At 47.9% G+C, this 8,641-nt stretch overlaps 1 pseudogene; it reads left to right on the forward strand.

Annotated features, from left to right (window-relative positions):
• Nucleotides 1-3,697: 3,697 nt before the first annotated feature.
• On the forward strand, nucleotides 3,698-6,221 carry LOC138996034 (phosphatidylethanolamine-binding protein 1 pseudogene; annotated as a pseudogene).
• The last annotated feature ends 2,420 nt before the right edge of the window (nucleotides 6,222-8,641 follow it).

The raw sequence follows: 8,641 nt of genomic DNA on the forward strand, positions 1-8,641 counted from the left end.
TCCTCGAGGCAGGTGGCCGGGTGGCTCCGTCCGCAGGCACTCTATGCACAGGCCCCACAGCCTCCAGTCAGGGGGGCCAGGAGAGCACGGCCTGCTGCTGGTCTGGCCACAATTTCCTCACCCAGAGGCTTTCTCATTGACTGAGAGCTAACGAGGCTGCTGAAAAAGCCACAGTCCCTCGCCCGGTTGACAGTTCCCACCAATTAAACTGGCCAAGTTTGCCTTAAGTGGGTGGGGCTCACAGTGACTCACACCAGCTTCACAATCTTGTCCTTCGCTCTCCCCAGCCCAGCAGCTTTGTGCACAGGCAGAGCCAAGAACTTGTCCAGCTCTCATCTCACTGCCATGGAGACCTACATGGGCCCACACGCCTTCATCCTAGACGTCCCTTCCAACACTGTGGGGGTGGAGGGGAGAGTGTGGCTGAGAGAGGAGCCTTTGGTAGGTGGGGGGATGGGGAGGAGTTGGTGCTAGAAAACCCTATAGGCCTGGGCGTTCTCTGCAAGGTCACGTCCGCCTTTAACGCTGCAACTGAAGCGCTTTCTTAAGAAGTTGCTGTGGCTCCAGGTCCCTGCCTGTCTGCCCACATTCCCTCCCTCCCTTTCCCACTTTCCCCTGGCCGTTCTCTTCCTTCCCTACCTTCTCACACACAGGGCCTGACCCCTTTCCCGTCACCAGGGAGGGTGAAGGCAGGGACTTTCCCTTTCTTCTGCTTTCCCTTCATAGCAAACACTTTCAGTTCCCCTCAGGCCAGCCCCTCTCATTTTCCATCCTGTGACCCACTTCCAGCCCTGAGTCTGAAGCTGGGCTGAGAGCACACGGAGACGGGGCCATGAAGGCGGTGGTGCTCTGAACGGAGGACTGCATGTGGGGTCAAGGTGCAGACTTGGCTTAGGGAAGCTTCCCAAAGCTCGTGTCCGTAGCCCGGTTTCTAAGCTGAGTCGTTCCCTCACCTGAAGAGGACAACTCTATCAGGCAGACCTTTGCTATCCAGGTGGTTTTTGCCTTGGAGTAAGACAGTTGCCCCACCCTATTGGAAAACCTCACGTTCAACCTGTGGACAATTGCCTTCGACTACTCAAGACTGAATACACTCAGTGTGCAGGCAGAGGCGATCTGGAGGCTTTGAGTCATTGCCTGATCTTTGCCTGAGTCAGAAACAGTGTAGCAGATCTACCTAATACATAACCACAAACCCAAACAGGCAGCCAAAATGGGGAGATGAAAAACCAACCCCCAAGGTGAAACCAAGATGGCGGCATAGGTAAACACCTGAAATTGCTGCCTCACACAACCACTTCAAAAATACAACTAAGACAAAACAGACATCACCCAGAACCACAGGAAGGCTGGCTGAGTGGAAATTCTACAACTAGAAGGAAAGAGAAAAGCACACTGAGACTCAGAGGAGGTTCGGAAGTAAAGTGCAGAGGTACAGAGGCACGCGCGCAGAAAGGGCTGGCAACTGAGGACGTGGTTGTCTTTTTCAATCGGGAGGGAGTCTGAAGCTCCTGATGGCCCTGACTCCAGTTCTGGGCGAGTCTCTGGGGACCCACACTAATACGGGAGAAACTGGACTGTCTGGCAGTGGGCGGAACTCGAGGGCGGCTTTCTCTCAGAGGTGCTTGCAGAGATTACCACAGGACACTGAGACCCGGGGGCCTCTTTGGGCAGGACTGAGGATCAGCCATAGCTGTTTGCTCCGCCCTGTTGATTCCCTGAGACCACGCCCCACCCAAGTTGGGAGCGGAGGCTTTTGCATATGAATGGGCTGGCCCTTTGAGATCTAAAATTACCTAACAAACTGCAGCTGGGTCAGAGAGAACCAGAACATCCAAAAGAAGGCTCAAGGCCCCACAGCAGCTTGCATTGCTTCACAGCTGGGCCTCATCTGAGCACCTCCAAACCCCAAACAAGGAAGAGGAAACTTCATATCTCTCCATAGCTCCTGTTGGATAGCCTCAAGCAGAGGCTAAATTAGCACCTCCTTAGAGATCCAAGAGCCCATGTACCTAGTGGTCAGAGTGGGACCATCAGATTACAACTCCTCAGATCCATAAGGGACACACTCAGGGGGCAGACTCAGTGAGCACCAAAGCCCCACTGAAGCAAGTCTTGCCCCAGAAGGGTGTCTTCAGCACAGAAGTTCTCCCACTGTAGACACAGCTGATTCTCACAGCCAATTGGCCTGGAGGTCAATTCCTCCCAGTGATACCAACAACAATCAAGGCTTAACTACACCAAGACTGTGCACAAAGCCCACAAGGGGGTGCACCAAGAGTGTCCACCTCAAGTAATTGAGGAGGCTGAGCCACTGGGCCCCATAGGACACCTAGCACACAAAGCCACTCCATCAACACAGGGAAGCAGCCAAAATGGGGAGACAAAGAAACAGATCACAAATGACAGAAATGGAGGAAAGCAAACTACTGGATATAGAGTTCAAAACCACGGTTATAAGGTTTTTCAAGAATTTTCTGGAAACCGCTGATAAATTTAGTGAGACCCTCAAGGATGTGAAAAAGGACCAACTAGAAATTAAACATACACTGACTGAAATAAAGAATAATATACAGAGATCCAACAGCAGACAAGAGGATCCCAAGAATCAAGTCAAAGATTTGAAACATGAAGAAGCAAAAAATACCCAACCGGAAAAGCAAAAAGAAAAAGGAATCCAAAAATATCAAGATATTGTAAGGAGCCTCTGGGACAACTTCAAGCGTACCAACATCTGAATTATAGGGGTGCCAGAAGAAGAGAGAGAGCAAGATATTGAAAACCTATTTGAAGAAATAATGACAGAAAACTTCCCCTACCTGGTGAAAGAAATAGACTTACAAGTCCAGGAAGCAGAGAGAACCCCAAACAAAAGGAATCCAAAGAGGACCACACCAAGACACATCATAATTAAAATGCCAAGGACAAAAGACAAAGAGAAAATCTTAAAAGCAGCAAGAGAAAAAAAGTCAGTTACCTACAAGGGAGTACCCATACGATTGTCAGCTGATTTCTCAACAGAAAATATGCAGGCCAGAAGGGAGTGGCAAGGAATATTCAAAGTCATGAATAGCAAGAACCTACAACCAAGATTACTTTATCCAGCAAAGCTATCATTCAGAATTGAAGGTCAGATAAAGAGCTTCACAGATAAGAAAAAGCTAAAGGAGTTCATCACCACCAAACCAGTATTATATGAAATGCTGAAAGGTATTCTTTAAGAAGAGGAAGAAGAAGAAAAAAGGTAAAGTGAATCTAAAAATCAACAAGTGAATCTAAGAATCAAGTGAATAAAAAATCTGATGAACAGAATAAACTGGTGAATATAATAAAATTAGGGGCAGAGAAAGGGAGGGACTGACAATTCTTGGGGGGTGGGAAAGAGGTGTGGGGGGTGGGGGAAGAGACTGGACAAAAATCGTACACCTATGGATGAGGACAGCGGGGGTGGGTAAGGGCAGAGGGTGGGGTGGGAACTGGGTGGAGGGGAGTTATGGGGGGAAAAAGAGGAACAACTGTAATAATCTGAACAATAAAGATTTATTTTTTTTAAAAACCAACCCCCAAATGAAAGAACTAGAGAAGTCTCCAGAAGAAAAGCTAAAAGAAATGGCGATAATAAATTTATCAGACAGATGAGCCACTTCATCAGTGCTGTTGACATGCCCCTGGTTCCCCCGTGTCTCTCTGCTTGTCTTGTGATGCCAATGAGCCTGCAGGGACCTTGAGCCTGCAGGAAGTGGACAAGAGGCTGAAGTACCCGCTGCAGGTCAAATACTACGGGTGGAGGTCGATAAGCTGAGCAAAGTGCTGACGCTCACCCAGGATCAGAACTGGCCCACTGGTATTTCATGGGATGGCCTTGATCCAAGTAAACGCTACACCTTGGTCTTTATATATATATATACTAGAGCAGAGGTCCTCAAACTACTGCCCGAGGGCCACATGTGGCCCGCCGAAAACATTTACCCAGCCCGCCGGGTGTTTTTGCTGCCACTGCCTGTCCTGCTTAGCAGCCGACTCGTCCCGGGCCCGCAGTGTGCATGTGTGGAATGTCTGAGGGACAGTGAACTGGCCCCCTGATTAAAAAGTTTGAGGACCCCTGTACTAGAGGCCCAGTGCACAAAAATTTGTGCACTGGGGGGGGGGGGTTCCTCAGCCTGGCCTATGCCCTCTTGCAGTCTGGGACCCCTCGGAGGATGTCCACCTGCTGGCTTAGGCCCGCTCCCTGGGGGATCGAGCCCAAGCTGGCAGTCAGACATCCCTCTGGCAGCCCGGCAGCCCTCGGGGGATGTCCACTTGCCAGCGGGGAGCAGGCCTAAGCTGCAGTCGGAATTCCTTAGCGCTGCTGAGGAGGCGGGAGAGACTCCCACCACCATTGCTGTACTGACAGCCGTCAGCCTGGCTTGTGGCTGAGCAGAGCTCCCCCTGTGGGAGTGCACTGACCACCAGGAAGCAGCTCCTGCATTGAGCATTTGCCCCCTGGTGGTCAGTGTGTGTCATAGTGACCAGTCATTCCCAGTCTCTCTGCTGTTAGGGTCAGTTTTCATATTACCCTTTTATTATATAGGATAGAGGCCTGGTGCATGGGTGGGGGCTGGCTGGTTTGCCCTGAAGGGTGTCCTGGATCAGGGTGGCAGTCCTGCTGGGGTGCCTGCCAGCCTGGGTGAGGGGATGATGGGTGTTTGCAGGCTGGTCACACCCCCTTCAGGGTGGGGGTCCCCACTGGGGTGCCTGGCCAGCCTGGGTGAGGGGCTGATGGCTGTTTTCAGGCTGGCCACACCCCCTTTAGGGTGGGGGGGTCCACTGGGGTGCCTGGCCAGTCTGGGTGAGGGGCTGAGGGCCGTTTTCAGGCTGGCCAAGCCCCCTGGTGACAGAAGCTCCCAGCCTCTCCTTTTTTTCTTTTTTTTTTATTCTGGGATTTATTTACCTTCTATAATTGAAACTTTGTAGCCTTTAGAGGAGCTCAGAGCCGGCCACGGCGGGTGGGAGGGAAGCCTCCTGCTTGCTTCAGCTCCATGGCCATGGCCAGAAGAAAGCAGTTATCTGGAGTTTATTTATCTTCTATAATTAAAACTTTGTTGGTTTGAGTGGAGCTCAGAGCCCACCACGGCAAGTGGGAAGCTTGGCTTCCTCCATCATTGGGGCAACCAAGCCTCCTGCTTGCTCCAGCTCTGTGGCTGTTGGCCGCCATCTTGGTTGGGTTAATTTGCATATAGTCGCTCTGATTGTCTGGTGGGTGTGGCTTAAGGCATAGTGAAGGTACGGTCAATTTGCATGTTTATCTTTTATTAGTGTGGATATTTTTTTCTAGAGGTCCAATGCATGAAATTCATGCATGAGCAGGGGCGGGGGGGTGGTTCCTCAGTCCAGTCTGAGCCCTCTCACAATCTGGGACCCCTCAGAAGATATCTGACTGTCGCTCCTTGCCACCCTCCTGCTTGCCCCTTACCTCCACCGTAACTGCGCTTGCCAGCCATGAGCCTGGTGCTGGCTGAGTGGCACTTCCATTGTGGGAGTGCACTGACCACCTGGGGGCAGCTCCTGCATTGAGCATCTGCCCTGTGGTGGTCAGTGTGCATCATAGCAACTGGTTTTTCTGGTCGTTCCTGTGGTTCCACCATAATGGTCGCTGGGCTTTTATATATATAAATTGATTTCAGAGAGGAAGGGAGAGAAAGAGAGAAACATTGATGAGAGAATCATTGATTGGCTGCCTCCTGCATGCCCCCTACTGGGGATTGAGCCCACAACCTGGGCATGTACCCTTGACTGGAACTGAACCTGGGGCCCTTCAGTCCACAGGCTGATGCTCTATCTATCCACTGAGCCAAACCAGCTAGGGCTACACCTTGGTCTTGACAGACCCAGATGCTCCAGGAAGAAAGGACCCCACATTTAGGGAATGGCACCATGTCAACATGAAGGGCAACATCAGCAGTGGCACCGTCCTATCTGATTATGTGGGCTCTGGGCCTCCTAAGGGCACAGGCCTTTACCGCTATATCTGGCTGGTTGACGAGCAACCCAAGCCACTGAAGTGTAACAAGCCCATTCTCAGCAACCAATCTGGAGACCACCATGGCAAATTCAAGGTGGCATCTTTCTGCAAAAAAGTACGAGCTCGGGCCCCCAGTGGCCGGCACGTACCAGGCGGAATGGGATGACTATGTGCCCAAGCTCTATGAGCAGCTGGCTGGGAAGTAGGGGAAAGCCAGGAGACAGACATCGCCCCGGGGCCCCAAGCAGTGTTCTCAAGTTCAGTGATGCATGTTGATTTCTCCTCTTCCCTGTTCCCACTCTCATGGGCGAGACCTGAGCAGAGCTGGAGGGTAACTTGTCCTTCTGCCTGTCCTTTATCATTGTACAGGGTCACACATCTGGATTTATGTTTTGATCAAATTTGAACTCCATTTTGGGGAGGCTATTTTGATACTATGATGTGGTCATCAGATTGTTAATATAAGAATAAGAACCGAGAATTTAAAGGCATATCCTCTGAAGAGCAGTAAGGAAACCTGCAGAGTCTCTTTGCTGTTGAGCTGCAGGGCTGAGTGAGAGGTTCTCTGGAATCCGTAGTCTGTGGTGTTAAGTTTATCACTCTCCATTGGTGAAACAAAAGCCAGTCTGGAGTTGCCAAATGTTGTGTTAATTCTGCTGTTTGATGACAGTTGAATAAAAATAAAAACATTGTGTGGACAAAAAAAGAAAGAAATTTATTAGACATAGAGTTCAGAGTAATGATGGCAAAGATGCTCAACAGCATGATAAAAGATATAGTAATTATGAAAACAGAAATAAAGAATGAAATAGCACAAATAAAGAACACATTGGAAGAAATACACAACAGATTAGGGGAAGCCAAGTTTCAGATCAGTGAATTAGAAGACAAGGTAGAAAAAAAAATCACACAATCAGAGAACCAAAAAGAAAAAAATAATTAAAAAACAGGAGGACAACTAAGGGAGCTGTGGGACAACATGAAACATAACAATATTCGAATAGCAGGAGTGCCAGAAGAGGCAGAAAAGGAGAAAGGGATGGAGAACGTGTTTGAAGAAATAATGGCAAAAAACTTCCCTAACCTGGTGAAGGAAAAAGCCACACAAGTTCAGGACCCACAGAGAACCCCAAGCAAGGAGAACCCAAACAGGCCCACACCCAGACACATCATAATTAAAATTCCAAAAATTAAAGACAAAGAGAGAATCTTAAAAACAGCAAGAGAAAAGCACAGTTACCTACAAAGGAGCTCCCATAAGAACTGATTTCTCATCAGAAACTCTACAGGCCACAAGGGAATGGCATAAAGTACTCAAGGTAATGGAAAGCAAGGATCTGAAACTAAGATTACTACATCCAGCAAGAATCATTCAAAATAGATGGTCAGCCTAGATGGTTTGGCTCAGTGGATAGTGCATTGGCCTGCAGACTGAAAGGTCCCAGGTTTGATTCCGGTCAAGGGAAAATGCGTGGGTTGCGGGATCGATCTCCAGTAGGGGGCGTGCAGGAGGCAGCTGATCAATGATACTCTCTCATCATTGATGTTTCTGTCTCTCTCCCTATCCCTTCCTCTTTGAAATTCAATAAAAAAAAATATATTAAAAAAATAAATAAATGAAATTCAATCAAAATATATTTTAAAAATAAATAAATTGTCAAACCTTCCAGTTTCCTTTCCCCTCAGATCAGAACACCGACCTTGGTGGTCATAAAAAAAAAAAAAAAAAAAAAAAAGACGGTAAAATAAAGAGCTTCCCACACACACACACACACACACAACACACAAAATGGCTAAAGGAGTTTATCACCACCTAGCCAGCATTACAAGAAATGCTAATGGGACTGCTGTGATGAGAAGAAGAGAGAGAGAAACCTAGGCATACATAATTAAAATGGCAACAAATAAGTACCTATGAATAATATCCTTGCCCAACTGGCATGGGTCAGAGCTCACAGTTCAATTCCAAGTCAGGGCAGATGCCCGGGTTGTGGGCTCAATCCCCAATGTGGGTCATGCAGGAGGCAGCCAATCAATGATTCTCTCTCGTCATTGATGTTTCTATCTCTCTCTCCTTCTCCTTTTCTGAAATCAATAATAAAAATATACTTTTAAAAATAATAATAACCTTAAATGTAAATGGATTAAATGCTCCAATCAAAAGGCATAAGGTAGCTGAATGAATACAAAACCATGACCCAACTGTATGCTGTCTACAAGAGACCCACTCAGAACAAAAAACTCACACAGGATGAGAGTGAAGGGATGGAAAAAAAACTTTCCATGCAAATGGAAAAGAAAAATAGCTGGGCTAGCAGTACTCATATCCGACAAAATAGACTTCAAAATGAAGGCTATCAAAGAGACAACAAATGTCACTACATAATACTACATAATCCAACAAGATGATATAACCCTGGCAAACATATATCCACCCAATATATAAAAAAAATTCTAGAGGGCATTAAGGGAGAGATCGACAACAATACAGTCGTAGTAGGGACTTTAATTTCCACTGACTTCACTGGATAGATCTTCCAGACTGAAAATTAACAAGGAAATAGTGACCCTAAAGGACACACTGGATCAGATGGATTTAGTTGACATTTATAGAACATTTCACCCCAAAGCTGCAGCATA

This window comes from Myotis yumanensis, unplaced genomic scaffold, assembly GCF_028538775.1.
Source record: "Myotis yumanensis isolate MYYU_CA2020_CCGP unplaced genomic scaffold, mMyoYum1.0.hap1 SCAF_17, whole genome shotgun sequence".
NCBI classification, from domain to species: domain Eukaryota; kingdom Metazoa; phylum Chordata; class Mammalia; order Chiroptera; family Vespertilionidae; genus Myotis; species Myotis yumanensis.